General features: G+C 44.4%; 1 protein-coding gene across 1 annotated transcript in view; it reads right to left on the reverse strand.

The window, feature by feature from the left end:
* The window catches only part of LOC102378994 (partitioning defective 3 homolog B-like), a 462,493-nt gene that overhangs the window by 271,139 nt on the left and 171,035 nt on the right, over window positions 1-20,319 (reverse strand). The gene's annotated exons all lie outside the window — the stretch shown is intronic.

Raw genomic sequence — 20,319 nt, forward strand, 5'->3', positions numbered from 1 at the left:
CAAGGCATGGTGAACTCACAGCCCAGTTCTGCTCAATGTGTGTGTGCGCTCCCCCCAAAAGGATGCTAATAAAATGCTAATTAGCCCCTCACTCACAACTGGAACTGGGTGTTCTGGTCACAAGTACTGGGACCCTCCAAAAAGTTATATGCAGACGATGTGCAGGGCAACCTGGTCCATCCCTACACCATAAAGGGTGGAGTTGCACTAATCATGTAACAGGCAGACAGCGGGGACAACAGAGCTGCTCGGCTACACAGGTTTGGTGCTGTTTGCCAGACATTTAAGGCTTGTGAAGAAACAGGAATAACTGGAAATAGGAAAGAAAAATAATGCTCAGCTACAGGAGTGAAGAGGAACTTGAAATATATTTCATGCAGTGGTCCACCATGACTTGAAAGAGTTGGTGCTGAGAGGGACTGAACACAATGGGCACTATATCTTATTGAGATGGGCTATGCTAATCTAGCCTTGTGGTACATTCCCATCAGGATGTTTGCCCAATATGAGCCAGCTGGGCATGCTCAGCATGTACTGCATTCAATCAACTTCATAGCTGGTTTCCATTACTGAGCACATGCTGTTTCTCACAGCAGTTTAATGATAACCAATGTATTTAATGGTGGGGAGGGGGGTTATGAGTATGAGAATATAAAACAAGGGGCTTTCTTCCCTGTGCTGATTAAGGGAAAAAACATCATTTATATTCAAACAAATATGGAAATATGGTATGTCAATATGCCTATAAACATCTATAGTAACAATTTGGCTGTCCCTTTAAGGATGACTGCGAGTGGATTTCCTGACAGATAAAAATGTTAGTGCTAAAATGTCAAGGATTTATAATTACAATGGTGGATGCATAAAACACATAAAGCAAACCTTATTAGTGTTGATTGAAGTAAATATACTAAAGGACATTTCTCCTTTCTTGTGTAAGAAGATTCATGCTTGATGTTATTTGTAGGCTGTCATACTCATTATGTTTTTTATGTGAAACTGCTTCTGAGTTTTGCTTGATAAGAAATGTCCTTTGTTTTTATTCTACATCTGTCCAAGTAAAAACAAATGGAGGCAGGAGAATAAAATGAAAGATTGATCATTTGCTTCCTGTTTTTCCTTCAAACTGACTGTCACATGTAAAGAATTCATGAAAGGCTAGGTGATCCGGGAGAACCCTTTTTAGAGTTTTAGTGAGACATAATAAATATGTTGTAAAGATATCAGATATCTTTTCAGATATTTAAAGATATTACGTATCACATATATAGTTTGTCATATATGTTCAGCTGCACTATAATGGCTCCTTTTAAAAAAGGAAAGCATCTATTACACTATGGCATCTGAAATAAACAGGGCATTTTATACAGAGGCATAACTGGCCAGTATTGAGCCCCAGGTGGTGGCATCAGATACTGAAGCAGCCAGAAGTTTGCTGCTACTCTGGAATGTTACCTCTTTTTTTGCCACTAATGTGTATGTCAGACCAAAAAACACTGGTTTTCAGCACCAAAAAAAGGAGGTGGCATCTCCCCCAACACTAGCAAACTTCTGGCCACTGCAACATGTGCCACCACTGCTTATCTACCCTCTCCACTGCTGAAGCTGGAACTAGAGCAGGGAAGGGAGAGGGTGTGTAGGGAGAGGAGGGACAAGGGATGAAAGGGCTAGGCATCCATCTAGCTCAATCCCAGAACTCCTTCCTTTAGGCAGAACCCATAGCTCATACTCTGCTATTGATTTTATAATTCAAGAAGTTTGTGGCATCTCAAATTCTATGATGCTAGCAACATCGGTAAACGGTAGCTGTAAAGTCTGATCTGAGACCAGAAAAATGGGTGGTGCATGTAAAGAAATCCTTCTCTCTCTGCCCCTGGTCTGAGACCCTTTGTCTTCCGTTTCCCTCCAGGGAACTTGCAGAACCAGTTTTGTGACTCTGGTCACTCCACAAGGGGTTGCTGGCCACTTTTTAAATGATTGGGCTACATCAGCAGTGTTTAGAGGATGCTTGTTTCTGGTTGGAACCAGGTGATGCAATTAGAAGAGCTATTTAAGGGTCAGGTCACCTGATCTGGGGGCTTCCTCCAGCAGGCATTTTGGAAATGCACACCAGAATTCTCTGGATGTATATGCAAGTAGCTTACCTGAAAATCAGCAAGTAAATTAGAGTTATGTATCTTTAACTGGGTGTTAAAAGGGCCAACAGCCTATTCTGTTTTGCTCAAGGCATTTTCTTTAATACTCCCGTCTTGTACCCCTCTCCAATTTCCCCCTTCTCTGATTAATCAAAGCTATCTGTTACAGCATGCCCAGCTGTAAATGCTTGAGGTGGGGACAGGTCTTTTTGCTCCTAGCAGAACTCAGTTGATTATTATCTGATTTTGTCCTATCTGAAAACATCCTGGGTGGCTCCAGGCTATAAGGAGCACCCAGAAATACTACCCATGGGTAAAGCACCCTCAAGGTCTGCAGGGTATGTGTACCCCAGGCTGCACAGAGCCCTAACAAAGACCAGAGCCCAGGCGGTGGCAGCAATTACCCCAGGCTTGTGGGTGTGCTCCAGGAAGGGGGTTGGCTGGAACTAGGCACCCCAGGGGAGATACCTGAAGTGGGGTTTTGGTTGGCCACAGGATAGGTGGCTCAGCATGGTAGCACCCGCTACTGTCTCACCCAACCTGCTCCTTGGTTTCCTCTAAGCTGCAGATTTCCATAATACTAGTGACTCCAAGGAAAAGGACAAGATGAAAGAACCTCAGTTACTGGTATGCAACCTCTGTCTTTCTTCTTCTTCTTCTTTTTTTTTTTTTTTTTAAACAGGTCCATATTCCACTACGGGCAATTACAAAGCAATGCTCCTTTAGAGCACAACTAGAGGGATCTTCCAGCTGCAAAGATAAATAACTGAGATCTTTAGAAAGGCTCAGTTCCATCCAAGTGAAAAGAGAAGGGTTTTCTTATATCAGGCAGAAGGTTCACCTCTAGGAGTGAGGTTTTCAGGAAAAAATCACTAGATAAATCTACTGATTGAGGTATAATTACAAGGTAAACTAAGGTAGGAAATCATAATGAGGGCAACAAAATCTTCACTTCGTGGAAGGGGTACCTCAGCTGGACTTTTGATGAACTTCAGCACTGCCATGTAGGGGAAGACAAACAGGCCCTTCACAGGTGAACAAAGAGTTGAAATAGCAGCTAGATGCATCTTGACAGAGCTGACAGGTAGTCCAGATTAACTGTAATTAGAGCCTAATAAGTAAGATCTCACAGCACCCAGGGCAAAAACCTAGTCCACTTTATCTGGTATGTTTTTCCTGCTATGGATGACAACACCTTTGTAAGAGAATAAGCAGGCTTTCTACTGTCAAAAGCCATACAGCACCTGTATTTTGAGATGGAGAGTGTGCAGATCCAAATGGAGCATCCATCTCCTATGATCTCCCATTAATAGTGGAGATCTATGCAGACGCTGGTCTCTGAGGAGAAATGATAAAGAAGGGTCTCTTCAAGGAACCATCCTGACGTCATCACTCAGCAGAGAACCTCCCCTCTGGCACTACCAACAAAAATGGTCTTCTTGAGGAGTATCTTAAACCCCTGGAGATTCTGTACCTAGCCAAGTCCTGAAAGCTTAAGTGCTTGAGGCACCTGCATACCCACAGTGGAACATGCACATGGACAACATCTAAAGAAGAATGCTTACTTTTATTTTTAAGCTTCATCAAAATAAACATTGGAGTTTTTTTTCTTTAGGGGATGTCAAGCTTTGGTGAGGGGACAAGGAGAAGAAATGCTCAGAATACTTAAAAGTGCCAAAGCTAGAAGAAAGTGTAAAACCATCTGTATAGCACAACATGCATGGCAACTTTCATTAGTGCATACAGACTTGATAAATCTTGGAAGGGTGCCATACATCACACAGCCCTTACACTGTATCCCTGTCCATGCAGAAAAATATTTGTTATTTACAACTGTCAAGAGTCCTGTTTTTACAGATGCCTAGTTCAGTATGGCTGTATTATTTGCCCTGCCTCTGACAGTGTGTTTGTCAAATGCTGGAAAGGTAAAGCAAGCTTACAAACCTGACAATCACTGTGATGATAAAAGGGCTGTATCCAAGATAAGATGGTGCTATAGAATTTTAGCCAAGAATCTCAGTGTTTCCCATCACAATGTAAAAACACACATACTTTTCAAAACTCCACACTTTTTACCTTGTGTACTGGGAGCAACTTTGCTTCGCAGCACACATGACCCTCAAAGCCTTCTGCCATAGTGCAAGGTACTGCAAGTAACCTTGTTTCAAAAGGAGGTGCAGTGCAAAAAAATCACCTAAATTTAACTACTCTTTAAATACATTATTCACTGAAGATTAACATTTATTGCATAAGAAGCATGGAGGAACTGCACAAAAATCCACAGAAATCATTTAAGTAAAGTTCACATCATCACAGGAATTAATGTGACTGCATATTCAATTACTGTCACAGCTGATTTGTGTTTACATATAATCTATCTTTTTAAAGGCAAACATTACAAGCTAGAATAGTTGGGGGAAAATTCTATCAAATTACACCCCTCTTCAAAAAAGACTACTAAAATTTGAAATCATATACTATTTAGGAACTTTTGGAGAAGAGCTGTGGTCACAAATACTGAATTTTTAGAAATATTAGTTCTCAAATAAGCTATCAAAACAGAGAGGCTAGGAAAAAATACTTTGACTTGACATCTTAATGCACTGTTTCAGTGAAAACAATGAAACTAAAAGTAACATTTCCACAGATAAAGTCACAGCTCTAGCAATAACAAAAAAACCCTTCAGTGACAATTATTCATTTCAGCAATCAGTTCATAGCAGACATCCTACTGCTGCTTTGCTCATTACATTCTTTAAAAAAATGGCTTAGGCGTTGTAAATTTCAGTAATTTTTAACCAAGCATTAAACACCCACAGTATAATTTCACTGTAAAAAAATTATACTTTTTAGGAAACAATTGGAATGTTGACATCATGTTCAAGACTCATAACAGAATTAAATACACTATTTTAAGCTTTTCAAATTCATAATGAGGATTTAGAGTACTCTTTCCAAGTGTGTGTGTGTGTGTGTGTGTGTGTGTGTGTGTGTGTGTGTGTGTGTGTACGTACATGCATGTACCAGTAACAGGTGCATGCAAGCACATGCATACATGCTATACCTTCATACACCCATTTACATGTAGTTAATATTTGTGAATGAAAGATGCACCACTTCCTCTGTTAACTGAAGGATACAAATATTTATAATTTGTATTCAGAACGTGTGCATGTCTCCTATCTAAACAGAAAACGTATGCTGAATAATGAATATTCAGAAGCCTGCAGTAGTAGGAATGCTCTCATTTCAAATGAAATGCTGGATTCAAAATATAATACTAAGTATATCTTCCTTAAATTGTCCTATAATTGTCCTTCTTCTATAGATTTTCTAATGTTCCTGATGTTCCTAACTGCGTGGTTGCACTTCACACTGCTATTACTTCAAGTGTTTTGCTGAACATTTCAGTTTCACACACATTTTTGTTTCACTTTGTTAAAAAAAAAAAGGGGTACTCAAATCTTCCATCTGAAGAACAGTCAACGCTATCTTTGTTATAATATCGTAAAGGGGGAAAGAGAGGTTGGGGGAGGAGGCTATTAGAGTCCCCCTTCTATACATTACAGGTATCACACAATTAACTGGCTAATTGAGCAGTTATCTTAAGACCAGCTACACGTACACAGTACTTGTGACACAACAAAAAGCTCCAATCAGCTCTAAGGTTAGACCTTGAAAATGTGTACTAACTTTATAGGTGGTTGCTATCAAGCTTTCATTTGCATGTGTGGGCTGACAGGGCTCCCAGCTGCAAAAGTGCATGATGCCCAGTGTGAAACCCCTGGGGTGTGGGGGATCATGGCAGCTGCAATTCCCCAAGTCTTGACAATGCATGAAACCCTCTGGCCCACATGCACAGCTGGGACAGAGTCCAGCACCTGATAGGGCTGTACCTGACAGTCCCAGTTGCACCACACCCGCACGGCAGGAGGCACAGTTATGGGATCGTGCATTAGATCCAAATACACTTTATTGCTGGTATAGGGCTGATGGGGCTCTCAGTCCTGGCCCCACACCAAGAGTCTCTTGCATGTAGAGGCGTGACCGAGAGCCCCCCATACAACGCAGCTGGGACCAAGAGACACGTTAGGTACAGGGACTCTCAGTCCTGCCTGCAGACTCTCAGTCCCAGCTGTGTGGCCCCCATGGCTGGAAGCCCCCTCAAAAGGGGTTCCCAGATGTGGAAGCCTGCATCTTGCTGATGCAGCACAAGATTAGGCTCCTTCTACACTGGCAATAAGGTACAAGTGGATCAAATGCACAATCCCACAAGTGTGCTTCCTGCCACGCACGTGTGGCATGGCAGGAGGTGTGATTGTGTGAATCATGCATTAGATCCAATCACACCTTTATCTGCACGTGTAGAGGGAGCCAGAGAATGTTTTACCTAAAGTTAGAAAGACATCCAAAAAGGGAAACAATTCTCCTATGTACATGTGTATATGAAGTGAAATATTCAGCACACTATTCAACAACTGCTAACTAAATCAACTTAAAATTACTAATATATAGCTAATGAAATTGCTGAAAAATATACTTAACAATAAACTTTAATCCAATTATAAGATTCACATTACTTGTCAAATAACCAAAATACTAGTTTGATGTGATCTAATCTGTCAGCTTAAGCTATGTCCTAAGCATAAAAGAAGCAATCATTTTGATTAAATTACCTTAAGTTCCTGATAAAATAGTGACATGCTATGGGAACAAAAGTATTTGACTACTCAACATGATACTAATACATTTCAAATGGAATATTTCACAGGGATGAGAGTGAACCGTTTATTTTCTTCTGTTCATTGTAGGCTTATTAATGAAACAGATAACTTTTTAAAAAGGATTCCCAGGAAGAACGTGAATTATGTTCCAGATTACAATATCTTGTGAGATGCTAAGGTAAGCTAAGCCATTTAAGGAATCCCTACCATGAGAAATGGACAACGTTTTCTCAGTGACTATTAAGTTTTTCCAGAAATGCGGTGTCAGCTGTCCTGAAAGTGGTCATGAATTTGGGTCAAATAAGGTCAGCAGTTTGGGGGGAGGGGGTTGAAATACAGATTCACAAAGCTGCTGGAGCAGAAGGCAGCAACAGATTCCCCCTTTTTCCAACACTGGTTATTTTGCACATGCAAGAAGCAAGGCTTGTTTGGTATATGTATTATAGGACCAACTGCATAGTTGGAAGAGATGTTAGACAAGGTTTCAGGCACAAAGTATCAGGTCTTTCCAAGATCTGAGAACAAACATTTAGCTTAAGCTGTCTCTGCTTCTTGAGAATAGGTACTTTGCACCTGAAAACTTGTCTCTCTCTCTCTCCCAACTCTAAAGTTAGCTCAATGAAATACACAAAGTGCAAATTAAGGGGAAGTTTGAGGGGGGCTGAGCCCACCTATAAGAGATGAGAACCCCCTGTAAGATTTGAAAATCATAACCGGGGGGGGGGGGGGGGGGGGGGGGGGGGGGGGGGGGGGGGGGGGGGGGGGGGGGGGGGGGGGGGGGGGGGGGGGGGGTCTCCGATTTGATTGCTCCTTCACTTAGGTGGACTGGTTTAATTTTTTTTTTTTTTGCAGACCCCCCCCAGAGTCAAAGTGTAATTCGGACCCTGGAAATACATCAGTATTACCAAAAAACCCTTGCTTCTCACATATTTCCTGGACTATCAAGGATATAACAACACTCCATCCTACTACTACTTGATTTATTGTATCAGCGACTTGAAATCAAGGTGTTCCACCTCTCAGATGAGTGCTCTAACTACTAAGCTAGAAAATTAGTTCTATGTACTCTTGATTAATTATTTCATATGAATCATAGAAATTAAGGGCTGGAAAGGACCTCGAAAGATCGAGTCCAACCCCTCTGCTCTGGGCAGAAATACTGTTAAGATCAAATGATCCCAGCAAGGTGTCTGTCCGGTCTCCTCTTGAAGACTTCCAAGGTTGGGGACTGCACCACCTCCTTGGGAAGTCAATTCCAGATTCTAGTTACCCTTACTGTAAAGAAATTCTTCCTTACATTCATACTGAAACTATCCTCTAACAGTTTATGGCCACTGCTCCTTGGTCTCCCTTGGGGCACCCTAGTGAACAGTTTTTTTCTCCCAGCTCCCAGTATTCACCCCTTACATACTTACAGATGGCCACCAACTTCCCACTCAGTCTTCTCTTCCCCAGACTGACAGTCCCAGATCCCTTAGTCTTTCCTCATAAGGTTTGTCCTCCAGGCCCTTAATCATTCTTGTGGCCCTTCCCTGGACCCTCTCAAGATCCTCCACATCTTGTTTGAAGTGCGGTGCCCAGAACTGGACGCAGTAATCCAGCTGGGGCCTCACAAGCGCCCAGTTGAGAGGAAGCATCCCTTCCTTAGCCCTGCTTGCAATGTATCAGCTAATGCATCCCGGTATGCTATTAGCTCTGTTGACTACAGCATCGCACTGGGTGCTCATGTTCATCCTGTGATTAACTATAACCCTTAGGTCCCTTTCAGCCATCATTCTGGCCAGCACATCTCCTAACTTATATTCATGGTTATTTCTCTCCAGATGAAGCACTCTGCATTTATCCTTATTGAATTGCATCCAGTTCCACTCCACCTACCTTGCCAGCTTGTCCAGGTCCACTTGGATTCACATCCTATCCCCTAGTGTAACAACTTTTCCCCACAACTTAGTACATTCTGCAAACTTAGCCAGCTTTCCAAATTCCCATTTAAATCATTGATAAAGATGTTGAACAGCATGGGACCAAGAACTGAACCCTGTGGGACACTACTGGGCACCTCCTTCCAATACAATACAGACCCATCCACTAACACTCTCCCTCTGGGTTCAACCCCTTAGCTAGTTCCCAACCCACCTGATGGTGGACTCTGCCAGCCCACAATCCCCCAATTTGTTTGTTTTTTACAAGAGCATCATGGGAGACCATATTGAAGGCCTTTATAAAATCCAAGTATATATCATGAAGTGGAACAGCTCCATAAATGAGAGACTGAGTTTGCCCCAGGAAGTTGCTTAACTGTGGGGAGGGGGAGATGGAAGTGGAAGGGATGTTATCTTAGTGGGGCACAAAAATAGGTGCTGCTGCACCACAGACACTGGCAGTGCAGCAGTTGGTGATGCCTCATGCACTGGCTGTGCACAGGATACAGGGCTATTCTACTACACCTCTGACCCCAACCCAGTATAACCATTAGCATGATGGTAGAAACAGTATCTAAAGAGATGGGAGTTCAAACCATAGAGAAAGAGGATTTCCTATCTCCCAGGTGAGTGCTTTAAATCTTAAGTAATTTGATAAACAGCAAAATCAATACTTGGTCTTCCTCCAGCCCCTGATTCTAACCCCTGGCATACCTGCCCTGCTTTTCCTTCGGTTTTCTTGCAAATGCCCAAAATGAAAAGAATGCTTTGTGTTGAAAAAAAATGGCAAGAAACAAATTGTTTAATTTTTTCATTTGGCAAACAAACTGAAAAATCAGTTATTCATCCAATTCTAACACTATTATGCTCATCAAGAATGGGCAAATGAAACATTTTAGAAAATAGTTGGAAAATGTTCTGATTCTAAAAAGCACATATACTTGTTGAGTCAAAGGGACAACTCATGTAAATGCAATAACTCAAGTAATGGCTGCAGAATCAGATCCTTAATTACTTTAGCATTCTTCAAGATGTTTATTTCATTTAGGCCAACTGATATGTCATTTAACATTTCCCTTAACTAATGCATCTGATATCTTAAACATAGGAAGACACTACAGTTACTGGACATGCCTGGAGTGATCAATATTCGACTTACCATATACACTTACCATACCACTTACCATATTTCTATCTTTAGTAGAGTAGATGCAGTGGACATTTTTTTAAATTATAGAATGGTTTCATTAAAGATTAGATTCAAGAATACTATATAGAAGGGCTTCAAACTATTAAAAGTGTTTTTACCAGTTTAAAACAAATGTATTATAGAAGTGACAAAAACAGGTGCAGTTGTGCTCACATATAGCTGTGGCAAAACTAAACCTAAAGCTTTAACATAGTGCAAATAAGTACAACAGGAGACAGAATGGACTATATTAAACCTTGAATTGATATGGTATGTAATCTATCCTGCCCCTGACTAAACTCATGGTATATCTACTCTGTCTTTAGGAACACAGGACTGGAAAGGTCCTTGTGGATCAGAAAGTTTAATGCCTGGCTATCACAGGCAGCCACACTATACAATCCCAGTAATGATGAAACTCTTGTTTTAAAAGTAGTTAGGATTCCTGCCACTACCACTCCTATTTGAAGGCTGTTCTAAAACTTCATTGCAATCAGGAAAGGAACCTTCTAATTTCCAGTCTAAATTTAATCATAGCCAATTTATATCCAACATTGTCCTTTCCCTTAATTAGTTCTTTTTCCTCCCTAGTGTTCAAGTTGATGGCAACACGTGAGTGGTATCTCAGGGAATTTTTAAGCCAGACTTTTGTCTATATTTATAATGAATTCCTGTATTGCATTTTCTCCTCTAGTAAGGAGAAGTAGCAGAAAATGGCATCTTGAGAAAGAACCTGGATGTTAAAAAGTTCTTTCCTTTCACCAGTTTAATTAGCTTGTGATTAAACTAGCAAGAATGTGATATATGTCATTTCAATATTCTGTCTTTCCCAACTCACTCTGCCTACACCTAAAGGAAAAATACAAAACACTACAAAACAGATTCCCACACCTTGACTGATACTTCCCACACCTTGACTGATACTTCTGTACACTTCTGTATTCACACCATAGATTTCATAGACATTAGGGCTAGAAGGGACCTCAGAAGATCATCGAGTCCAGTCCCCTGCCCATGGGGCAGGAAGTCAGCTGGGGTTATAGGATCCCAGCAAGATAAGCATCCAAATTTCTCCTGAAGGCATTCAATGTAGGTGCTTGAACCACCTCCGATGCCAGGCTATTCCAGACCTTGGGGGCTCAGACAGTAAAGAAATTCTTCCTTATGTCCAGCCTGAAATGGTCTTGCAGTAGTTTATAACCATTCAACCTTGTCATCCCTTGGGGCGCTCTGGTGAACAATTGTTCCCTCAGATCCTCGTGAACACCCCTGATAAACTTACAGGTAGCCATCAGATCACCCCTGAGCTTGTGCTTTTCCAGCCTAGATCTATCTTCTATACATATGTTTTCTTTCCAGGAAGTATGTATTGGGTTTTTTTCATACCGTTACCCAAAGCCAGTTTCAGATCTACCATATATGTAATAAAAAACATCTCTCCATTAGTAATTCAGCAGGCATGTGTGCTAAAAGTTGACTGAGAGCCCCCGGAAGTCCTGCCCCTTACCAGAGATTGACAGATGGCCCCAAAACAGGGCTTGCTACCATGACAACTAATGGCTTCCATGGGCTTGATCAGGGGATTAAGCCCATGGAAGCCATTAATTCATGGGTGGGCAAAATCCAGCCCACAAGGTCATTCTATCTGGCAGGGCCCCTAGAAATTTTTAAAAAAATTTTATTTGCCTCTGGCTCCAGTCAAAAATGACAGGAGCAGGGGCAGTAGGACCCAGAGGAAGCCAAGGAGACCCCTGGAAAAGCAGGGCCCGCCCTGCCCCACCCCCCCAGCCGGAGGAACCATAAGGCTGTTCCTGCCCATGCCGGAGTGGGAACCTGAGGTAAGAGGGAGCCAGGGGGCATGCTGGTCCCTGTCTGGCCACAGGGCTGGGGCAGGGGGCTGGGAGCGAGGGGGCGCGCGGCAGCCAGCACTGGTGTGGCCCAGAGCAGGGTGGTTCCCCTCTCTCCTTGATGGGACAGCCCAGCCTGGCTCCATAGAGCCCAGGCAACTGCACCCCAGGCTCCTGCCACCCTGCTCTGGGCCCCACTGGCACTGGCCCCGGGGCACTGCCTAGCTGTTCCTGGCTCCCAACCCTACTGTCTGGCCAGGGGGGCAGCACAGGGGGTGGGGTGCCTGGGGCTGCTGGGGACAGCATAATCCAGCAGGGATGTGGCCCAGGGTGCGGGGAGGTGGCACGCAACTTCCATCCTGCGCCTGAGACTTGGGGCAGCAACAAACCAGCTGCCCACCACTCCCCCCGGGAGGCTCTGGTGGGTGCTGCCACCCCGGGGGGAGGAGGCCTGGGCTTCCCCACCCCACAGAGGCCCAGCGGCAGCTCACCCCCTAGCCCTAGGATGGGCAGGGAGGCTGCAACAGGAGCAGGAGCAGATCCGCGGCCACTTTTCTGCTCCAGAATTTCCTGCGGCTGCGAGAAGCCCAGGGGCCCTGGGGAAGCTCCTGGCCAGCCCTGGGAGCACCACGGGTCACCTCCTGAGGCTGCTAGGGGTGGCATGACATGGCAGGGTCCCGGCCTGGGGCGCAGGAAGCTTGGGGAGGCCACAGGAGCTTTCAGAAGAAAAAAGCAGCCATAGGTCCACTCAGGCTCCTGGCGCAGCCTCCGCTCCGGCTCCTGGCGCAACCTCCTGGGGCTGGTGGGGCAAGCTGCTGCCAGGTTGCCGGGCTCCTGCAGGGCGGGGGGGCTGGGTCTTGCCCCCAGGGTGGTGGCACCCACTGGAAACACCCTTGGGGGGGCGCAGCCAGGCCATTGCCATCCCAAGCCTCAGGCGCAGGATGCAACTTCAGCATCCCTGGACTTCCCACATCCCAAGCCACATGCCACCCCCAGCAGCCTCAGGTGGCCCCCTGCACTGTCCCCAGGGCTGGCCAGGAGCTTCCCTGGGGCCCCTGGCCTCCTGGAAGCTGCAGGAGCTTCTAAAGCAGAAAAGCAGCCAAGGCTCTGCTCTGGCTCCTGGCGCAGCCTCCCTAACTGTCCCAGGGCTGGGAGGCAAGCTGCTGTCAGGCCGCCGGGCCCCTGTGGGGTTGTGGGGGGGAGGGCTGGGCCATCCCTCCAGGGTGGTGGCAATCCCCAGGCCACCCATGGCAGGGGGCAGCCAAGCCTTTGCTACCCCAAGGCTCAGGAAACCTCCTTGGGTTTCCCACGTCCTGGGCCACGTGCCCACCCCCAGTGGCTCCAGGAGCCCCCCCCCACTACCCCCCAAGTCTCACAGGCCCTTCCCTGGCAGCCCCCGACCTCCTGGCAGCAGCAGGAACCGCCGGAGTGCAAATGCAGCCATGAGGCTTGGGGCAGCAAGTGCCCAACTGGCTCCCCCCTTGCAACCCTTCCTCCAAACCCCACAACCACACATCCCACGAATACCACACACACATCCACATCTCCCCACAAACCCCACATCCACTCACCCACCCATACTATTATGCAATCACTTCTACATATAAAGCACAAACACACAGGTATCAGAACAAAAATATATTTTGTCCAGCGTCAGTAACTGGAGACATTCTTGGTCTCTGTGGGCTGAACACTTGTCCATACACTGAGATGGCACACTCGCCATCCACTGAGTTTGTTGGAATGGTAAGGTAGTGTCCTGCCTGGGCATAAAGATGTGGAAACCTGTCACAGACAGAGTCCCAGAACACAGACACGGGCATCTGGCACTCACTGACCAAGTTCACGTAAGCAGCAAGTTCACTGTCATGCTCTTTTCCCCATCCTGGGATTGCTTCCAGTAGCTGAGGGTCACAACTCAGCAAAGACACCTGGTTAGGGTCCAAAATGGAAATAGCGCTAAGGGAGAGGGCAGCTGGCTATTTGAATTATGGTGGCAGTGATAGGTCATATATGTAGTAATGGTTCAGCTTTACAGGTATTGCCTGAAACAAGTTCCTTCTCTGCTGGTTTTCACGAGGGCAGCTCAACAGTTCCTGCAATGCCCTGTCTTTGACCCAGCTTATCAAATCCATCACCTTGTTGTGTGCGTAGAAGATCACAGCCTGTCAGCCTTCAAACCAGGTCAGGAGTCCCATGAACCAGGTGGCAATGTCAGCCACAAATGTCACTTAATCTTGAATGTTGCCATGCTCTAAGACAGGGGTTGTCAACTGGGGGTATGCGTACCCCCAGGGGTACTTGGGAAAGCCCTAGGGGGTACATGCGGAAGGGTGGGGATGAAGCACCACCACCCACCACACCACATGGCTGCCTCCCAGGAGCAGGGGCAGGGAGCGCAAGGGCAACAGTGCCCATCTGCAGGTGGCAGCAACACAGTGCTATGTGAGTCCCCACTTTGACAGGTGACAGACTCCCTGTACTGGACCTTATAACTTGGACAGTGCTTGAAGGCTTTCTTGAAAGAAGACACAAGGCTATCCACCTAGGGGAACTGTGTGCACCAGATGCCACTTACTAGGGACAGAATGTGTGAATTGCTGGTGTCATGAACAGCGTTGGGCAGCATTCTGTGGAGCACATCAGAGAAAGCCTTGCACGTGTACATGGCATTGCCAGACTGGAATGCTGAGATCTTGTTAAAGTCTACACCATAGCTGACAATTACCTTCATAATATCTTGGGACATGGTGAAAAAATTAACAGACATGAGGTGGACCAGCTCAATTTGAAACACAGGCAAGTCCCAGTCAGTTCAGCTCTCCGGTACAAATAAAACACACAGCACATAGTTGTTCTAAGGGTTACTGGCTTCATCAGCCACAATAGAAAATGAGTGATACTCTGCCAAGGCAGCCCTCATGGACTGTATATGTGAAGCAATCACCAGAGGGAGATAGCCCTGATGAAGCTTTTGGCACATGCCAAAATTGTTTCAAATAGTCCCTTAATTTTGGGTGATCAAGTTTCTCCAGTGGGATGTTTGCCACTGCAAAAGCTTCCACAAGAGAAAATACTACCCCTTGCCTTTCCAAGTTGCTTTTTGTGGTCTTTTGTAAAACAGGGAGAACATGGTAGCTTGCCTCTTGCTCTGACCTTCAGCCTCTGCAGCAGCTTCCCTCTTCATGTGTGCCTCAGACTCCAAGTGACAATCGATACTGTTTTTCCTGGACACATCCAGAGTCAGATTGCAGGGGGTACAGAAGAGTCTGGCTCTGTCTGCATGAAAGGTGAATACTGGATACTGTCTTACACAGTCCACCACTGAAATGTATTTGTTGGTCTTGGGAGAATTCTTTCATTCACCTCTGCTCTTCCTCAGGCAGAAATGAGCAAGCAAGCTGCAGGTGCTTTAAAAGCCTGTGCCAAAACCCTCCAGCTTCCTTGGCTGGCCCCAACTGCATCCTGGACTGAGTTTAAGTCAGGGGCTCATCCTCCGATTTACTCTCTCTCCCCCCTCTTGCCCTCTCTCCCTTGCCCACATGCTTCAGGATGCCAAGGCTTCTCCACGTTGTCTTTTTTGCAGCTCCCTTTTCTTTTCTCCCCCCCACCCCAATTTGCTCACCAATTTTGCACTTTTTTGCAGAAACCACACTTTTTCATGGGGACCAATTGACTGCAGTTTCCACAAAAATGACAAAATTACAAATTCAGTAGGTCCCTATTTAAGGTTGTAAGAACTCAACAAATATGAACTACACTAGTGCCAGCACTACAAATACAGGGTCCATTTTGTCTGCTACTGTTTAGAATTCTTATTGGGATCTATGAAGCTTTCAGGTATCATGCCATCTTCACAAAGCTACCATTGGGGAAAAAAATTCCAATATGAAGAAAGGTAAGTGCTGGAGTTATTCTCTGAGGAGATCACAGAAATACAGGCTATGGGGGAAATGGAAGAAACAAGGGCCACTATTCTTTCGTTACAAGACAAAGGTTCAAATTTACCAGAGACTATTGTAAAAATTGGCGTCACTCAGGATGGATAAAGATTGATTTTTAAAAACAATAAAGCAGAATTCTGTTTTAATATAAATGGAAGTGTTTTATATATGTATATATAAAACTAAAACACATCAAATTTCAAATTATAACAACCTACATGTCAAACGGCTCAGCCAATATCCAGTGCACCCTTATGGTCAGGACTGGAGTAGCAGCACCTTCACCACTACTGTCCTCTTCAAATTTCTGCTGCTAGGTTTCATCTCTCTAAGGAGGGATAAACATTCAGCTCCAGGACTCCAAAATCTAAAGCAGAGATGACCACCCTGTGGCACGGGTCTCACAAGGGGCACAGGCAGCCTGTGTGTGTGGCATGTGACAGACTGGTGAGAGAACAGGCTGCACAGTGGTAGACAGAAAACAGAGCATCAGATCAGGCAGGGAACACAGGGAAGGGGGCAGAAAGCTAAGCAGCGGATCAGGCAGAGGAAGGGGATCAGAGTGGCACTTGGGGAGGGTACCAGGCTAATCTGTGGAATGCCTGCCAAACAGGTTAGCCCCCACTAGCCTAGAGAGTCCAACCAGCATCTTCTGGCCCTTCCCTCATTTGTCCTTGGTGTCTTTAATTTCAGGGTCAGCATTTCTAATCCCCAGGGAAGGAAGGCCCTCCCCCCTGCACTTCTGCCCAGGGACGCCATGCTACATAGGTTAAGGTCAGTCTTTAAGGAACCTTCCCCAAACTGCTTCCTACCTTTCTCTCAGCCTCTAACCTTGCCAACAGATTCTACCTGGGCTGCAGCCTTTTGTAAAGCATGTTTTTAACCAAACTCCAGCTGATGGAGAAATTAACCCATCCGTTAATCCTTCCCGGGCTGTTGCGTGGAGTCTACATGACATTTTATTAAGTCCTATACAAAAACATAATTCACAATGTCGTTTATGTACAATATTAGTATTTAAAATAATTTCAAGAAAAAAATCATTCAAGTAGTATATGCTTGCTGCTGAAGTTTTAAGGAAAGTTAAACCAGTGAATAGGTTAGAATCACTACATAGGCACCTCCAACCAGAGTTTGCTAAAGCAGTAAGTCTAGCAATTGATCACTGTAGCCTCCTCTGCAGATGCAGAGAGAGTATTTTCTTCATATCAATTTATTTGGTTTAGTTAATTTCAATAACTGGTTTATTCATAGTTGTGAAACTGGCTGGGAGTTGAAAAAACAGGAAAGCTTATTTTCTTCTTCCAATCCATGAATAAAAAACGGGTATAAGCAACAGGGAGTAATACTAAGAGTAATGAAGAACAGGTTGACCAGAAACAATCAGGTCAGTTCATGAACTAGAGATATTACTTCTTTTACTTCATAAATCTATTTTAAGTGCAAACACAATGATATAATGTTCCTTTATATATCCAGCACATTCAACTTAGTTTGATTTGGCTATTAAAAAGGAATTTTAAAATGCCCCACAATCTCTGCATTTTAACTGAATTCCAATTTCCATCTAAAAGCAATGTTGCATCACATATAAACAGTTAATAATATAATAAACAAAAATGCTATTCACCATTTTCTAGTGATGAGTTTTCCAAGACACAAAAATTAAGACCAAATAAACAAATATATAGTATATCCTCTTGGTTAGTAAAAAGGAGTACAAAGTATAGTAAAAAAGCCACAATTACCTAGAAACCAACGAGAATTGAATTTTCTTTAATATCTAAAAACTGGAAATGTGCATAAGATTAAAGTCTACAGATTTAAATAAAGATTTATTGCTTCTTGATCTGAATCGTAAATAAAAATCAGGTATTTAAATAACCGATTTAAAATCAATCCACCTTGCTGTCACTACGCAGGATCTTGGGACAGGATCCTAGCAGATCTCAGCTCCATACATATTGCTGGCAGATGTGGTGCATGCTTAGGGAGAGTAGGATAAACCTGGGCTTCTCTTTACAGTGTGGATTGTTGATGGCATACCCCTACATTTAATCTCTCTTGACAGAAATTTTAAAATGCCATTAAAACTAATAAAATGCTCACCAACCCTATTAGAATGCAAATAGAAAGGGGCAGATAAGCATGCATAATGCTATTAACATTCAAAGAGTTCTTGTGGCCCATTATCAGATATTAATTCTCACAGTAAGTCATATTTGCAAAAAATGAAGAACAAAGCCTTAGAAGCTACATTAAATGTGAACAAAAAAAGGTAACAATTGCCAGTTTGATAATGCACCTAACCATTTCTACATTTTTTTTCCATACATAAACACCAACAAAAATGGCTCGGACTCAGTCATGGATGTGATGTATAAGAATTTATTACTGCAAAATAAGCCTTGTATAAACTGATTCAACTTCCTGTTTGTAACTCACCTCCAAAGAGTTTTTCATATGCACTACATCTCTGAGTTGTCTTTAAATTTTTTTAAAATTTTGATTAAAAAAACCTTCCAAAACAAAAGGTAAACTTTTGCATATGGCCGATCTAGACTCCTGAGGATAGCCACCAGTGGATATTACACTTAAGACACAATTAGTCTGTTAATCATGTCTTAAATAGTAACGGTGTGTGAAACGGGCCGTATTCAATTCGGATTTGAGGACAATGATTTGATTCATTGATTTGGGTCACTGTCCCCGATTAGATTCAGCCAAATCCGAATCTGAAGATTCAATGCTGATTCAGAGAATCAGCAATTCGGCCATAGGCACAGCTTTAAATGTTTTTTCTACATACCTTGAAGTACCAGGTGCAGCCCGTGAATGCTGCAATTGTGGGGCAGATGGAGTGTCCCACAAAAGCATGGGGGGGCCCCCTGCATGCTCGGCACTGAACCTGGAAGTGGAAGTGGATCTTTAAATTGATCACATAGCACAGTTAGGACTGCACTAGGGTCTCTAAATGGCCCAAGTGTGGTCCCCACTGGTCAACAATTATTGACTGGCTCTGGGACTGGACCAGGACACCAGGGTTCAAACCAGCCCCTGTATGGTCCAGAACCAATCAAGAACCAGCCATTGCTGAGGACCACATCAACTGACTGTCAGGCATCCATCCAGCTTTCAACTTGCTGGTGCAGGGGGAGCCTGAAGTCATGATCCCCTGCATGGCGAATAGAGTATAACTAGGATGTGATCCTTGATCCCAAAATTGCATGTTCTGCCTTGTACATTGTTCAGTGGCCTAAAGGCACACTAAATATCCTCCAGCCCCAAATAGCCTTTTAGATTGCCCTTAAAGGAATGTACCTAGTACCCTGAGGAGCTTGCATATAAGGAGGATATTAACTGGAATGGTATCTAAAACGAACCAGTTATCTGAAACAGTCAAACAATTCTGCCAATCCAACATGAAGGATGCCATCTAAAGTACTATACTTTAAAGGTACAAATATTTTTTTTTTCAGGGAAGTAAGACTTGAAAAAGGAAGGATGAATTTTTAGTAGAAAATGGATGGCTCTTGTTTTTTGTCCTGGTCAGCATTATATACAGGTTCTCTCTCCATTTTACAGTCCTACAATTCCAAGATTCTCAAAATACAGGCTTCCCTCGCTTTATGCTGTACATGCGTTCCTGGAAAACGGCACATAACTTGAATTTGCATAAAGGGAACCCATTTTACAATGTAACAAATAGGGATATATTTCAAGACCTCGACTGTACTGACTCCCAGACCTACCACTTTTACAAGACAATTCTGGTACTCTCCAACAGCAGATTGTACACACAATAACAGGGTACTATCATAATGGGGATGGCAACTACATAAACACGTGTCGCAGACAACAAGCAAGGAGATCCACACAGGAGACTATATTTTGGTGCTTGTAACTCCCACAATGCACCACACAAAGTAGTTGAGTGCAGGTTTCTGTGCGGGCCAGGAGCGGTCCGAGGCCCTCGGGGGGGGGGGTTTCGCGCGGCGGGGTGTGGGGGGGGGGGGGTTTTCGCGCGGCGGGCTGTGGCCAGCAGCCCGGACACGCCGGGTCGGGGAAGGCAGGCGGCACGCTAGAATTAGGCATGGAAGCTTAGTGGTTGATTAAAGATCATTTTACTTACACCGAAGATGGTCGCGGTGCAGGCAGGAAAACTTGCTTGAGTTGCAGTTACAGACAGAAAAGAAGAGAGGCGGACTAGAGTTCCTTCCCGTGAACCTTCTAGCCCAATCCGGTTGAAAGCTCTAAACCGTGAGCCCGTCCTGTCAACCGAAAAAAGTAATTCGAAGCAAAGAGCTCTGAATACACTCGCACGAAGTTTGCTAGGCTCCGTGGAACTTGTGCGCAGGGAAGGGTACGTCGAGGGATCAGGTGGCGACGGGGAGAGGCGAGAGGCTGATCAGACCCCTATAGCCTTCTTGAGGTACACGCGCTGGGTCCGATAGGCTCCGCAGTGCTAAGAGCTTTTCTCTCTCCAGATGGTTGTGGAGTTCTCCTTTTCCTCCTCCAACTTGGGCGGAAACCGCTCAAGCCTCTTATACGGCTAGCA

The sequence above is a fragment of the Alligator sinensis genome, unplaced genomic scaffold (assembly GCF_000455745.1).
Source record: "Alligator sinensis unplaced genomic scaffold, ASM45574v1 scaffold755_1, whole genome shotgun sequence".
NCBI lineage: Eukaryota > Metazoa > Chordata > Crocodylia > Alligatoridae > Alligator > Alligator sinensis.